Source organism: Asterias amurensis, chromosome 14 (assembly GCF_032118995.1).
Source record: "Asterias amurensis chromosome 14, ASM3211899v1".
Lineage (NCBI taxonomy): Eukaryota > Metazoa > Echinodermata > Asteroidea > Forcipulatida > Asteriidae > Asterias > Asterias amurensis.
The window spans coordinates 4,963,331-4,966,993 of NC_092661.1; positions in this window are offsets into that span (position 1 = coordinate 4,963,331).

The following is a 3,663-nucleotide window of genomic DNA, read 5'->3' on the forward strand; positions in this document are numbered from 1 at the left end:
CCTCTCTTGTACACTGAGGATTGGATTCCCCTGGTATTTCCGAATAGATTGCAGAGTCTATGTTTTCTAATCTGAACAACCATAAATGAATAATGGTGTAGAAAAAACGGTGACTGCTGCCAAAACTTGACATTATTTAACAAAAATAATCATGAAAAAGGGTAGACCCCCCCCCTACACACATTGTGCTACAGCGTGCCACAGTCTAACCCCGAGAAATGTGTACAACCTTGCTACAATTTAGCAAGGGACCCTTGCTAAATTGCTCTCATGTGAAGGTGCTTTATAAAGTGTTTGGCTTTAGAGAATTGCTTTAGCCAGAGTATTTCTTTATAAAGGCATTTCTTAAAGAGTATTTCTTGTATGATTTATTGTAATTTAAAGACACTGAACACTATTGGTAAAGACCAGTCTTCTCACTTGGTGTATCTCAACATATGCATAAAATAACAAACCTGTGATTTTTTTTAGCTTGATTGGTCGTCAGAGTTGCGAGATAACTATGAGAGGAAAAAACACCCTTGTCACACGAAGTTGTGTGCTTTCAGATGCTTGATTTCGAGACCTCAAATTCTAAATCTGAGGTCTCAAAATCAAATTCGTTGAAAATTACTTCTTTCTCGAAAACTACATTACTTCAAAGGGAGTCATTTCTCACAGTGTTTTATACCATAAACAGCTCACCATTACTCCCTACCAAATAAGGTTTTATGCTAATAATAATTTTGAGTAATTACCAATAGTGTCCACTGCCTTTAAGCAAACTTTCATAAAGTTTAACAAAATGCATTAACAGCTTGATAAAAAATATAAAAAATAATCGCACACAAAACACAAAAATACACTTTCTGGGTAGACAAACTCATCATTTGAATTCTTCATTTTCTTTTAAAATATACAAGAAGTGGTTACTGCTTTAAAATACATCGTGATAAAAGTACATAGTCAATTACATACAAATATTAATTAGTATTTATCTCATTAAAAAGAGTGAAGATCAACGGAATATGTTGCCTTGGATCGGTCGACTTGGTCTTTGAAAAGCATTTGAAACCGTTTGTGATGAAATGCAAATGGTAAGAAAGATATTTTAAAAGTAGAATAGAACAATCACCACAAAAATGCTTTGAAATTGCATGATTTTCCTTTTACGTCGTGAAGAAACACGGTCAACCATTTTGTGGAGTCAAAACTTTGACTCCATAAAATGGCCGACTGTGATAGTCCACGACGTAAAAGGAAAACCGTGCAATTTTGAGTAATACTTGTGGAGGTCATTTTATTCGTTTTTTTAAACATCTTTCCATCCATATGCATTTCATAACAAACAGTTTCGAACCCTTTTCAAAGACCAACTCGACCGATCCAAGGCAACGTGTTCCTTTAACCGTCTCACTCCACACCAAAAAATCTCTTTTTAAACCCAGTGATTTACAAAACTTAAGAGAATACAGGTACATTTACAATAAGAATTATAAACAAAACCATGGACAACCATTTCATTATTGTTAAATTGTCTGTTAATATAATTTGATAATTTCTACATTTAGTAGTTACAACATTTGTACATAATTTCGGGATGCTATCACAAAGTCTTACATTTAAAAAAGAAAAATCCCAAAGCCATTGATAAAGTAAATCACAAACATAATTATTTACCAATACTACTTCCCTTAAATTTCCGACATCTTAAAATCCCACACATAAAAAGACTAGTAGCAAAAAACCTAGGAACATTTCTTTTCAAATTAATTTCAGACATGTCCATCAACATCCCTCTAACACTAGACTTGTGAACAAGTTGTGCATGGTCCCACGCGGTGAGATAGTTTCCCACGCGGTGAGATAGTTTCCCACGCGGTGAGATAGTTTCCCACGCGGTGAGATAGTTTCCCACGCGGTGAGATAGTTGAGTAGTGGCGGTGCTATGGCGAGATCACTGCTCTCGCGGGTACTGCTGGTTGCCGACTTCTACTCCCCATTAACTGGATCGCAGTCGTGACAGCAATAGTAGAATACCGCGGAAACCACGGGGAGAGTCGGAACGCTATCACCGCGATAGACATTTAACGGCTTGTCCACAAGTCTATTCTAACACCAGAGATTTCAAATCATACCTCCCCTATTGAGGACTCTGTGACATGAATGTTATTTTTATTCAAAAGTCAAAATGCATCACTGGTTTTTGGAATTGATGTCAATCCCATCTTATCAATTGCAATGGACACCATTTTTAATGACAAAGCTCATAAAATGAGTTGGGCGAATTTCCATGATAACAATAATAATAAAAAAGTTTCATGTAAATTATCAGGGATTTTTCTTTGCAAGTTTGCAAGTTCATGATAACATAATAACAATGACAATTTTTAATTATTATTATTATTTTTATTTTTTTTTTATGGGGTTTGTTTGTTTGTTTAATTAAAACTTTTTATTTCATTTAACTTATTCGTTTGTTGTCTACTGGTTTATTTGTTTTATGTTTCACCAGAAAATGGAAATAAATGTTGATTTGAATTTAATTGAATAGGATAGCTTTCAGAATGACACATATCAACTCCTCTATTTCACCAATTAAAGACAGAATCGATTCACTGTGATCTAAAGATACACAAAAACCCTGCCTGAATAATCTGAGAAAACCTTGCTTAAAATGCATCGCCCAGCTCCACCGGAACTGAAACATGTGGCAATATTATTTTGTCCAGTGGGGGCATTTGCCTGACGGCAGTGGCACGTTAAACCTCTCTCTAAATTACACTGGGGAGCAATCTCCTACAGCTCTACTATGCTCGTTCATTTCTGTCATGTACAATGTGTGTAAAGCTTATTCAAGAGAGAGGCAAGATTGTATTAAAGGAGAAGTGCACCATTGTTTTGGGGTCGGTTTAAAGATTTTTGTATAGAAATCTGACACTCTTGTATTCAATAGATACAGTGTAAAAATCAACCTGAAAATCAACAAGAACATGTGTTTGCTCTATCAGTATCTTGCACGTTCATGAATAGACCATGCCCAATATGAGGCAATGGGTACCCCCCCCCCCCCAAAAAAAAAAAATAAAATAAAATAATAATAATAATAATAATAATAATAATAATAATAATAATAATAATAATAATAATAATAATAATAATAATAATAATAATAATAAATAAATAAATAAATAAAGTAAAAAGTAAAAAAAAAAAATAAAAAAAAAAATGTGCCCATACTTTTATATTTCTCAATATATGCCCAATTTCATAGCGCTAATTTTTTTAAGCAGAAATAAACGTGATACCAGTCACAATTGATACATCCGAAATGGTATTTCGGCTGGTAACCTTATTCTGATAAGCATTTATTATAATTGTGCTTAGCTATTTTTTGTGCTCGAGCAGCTCTATAAAATTTGGCCCTATCAATTTTATGATTAACAATTATTTAAGTACATAAAAGAACCTAGTCTTTATTTAATGTTGTGCGTATTTTAGTTAAATCACAAAAGGTTTACAAAAGTTGTACATTCACAAATGCCAACAAAATTAGACATTACCATTTTTTGATAACATGCTTAAAGAGGAAATGTTACCATGAAAACAATGTATTTAGTAACAATACAATATTCAGAAGTAACCATTTTTCAATCCAACAAAAAGGAAGTATTCTTAGTTCAC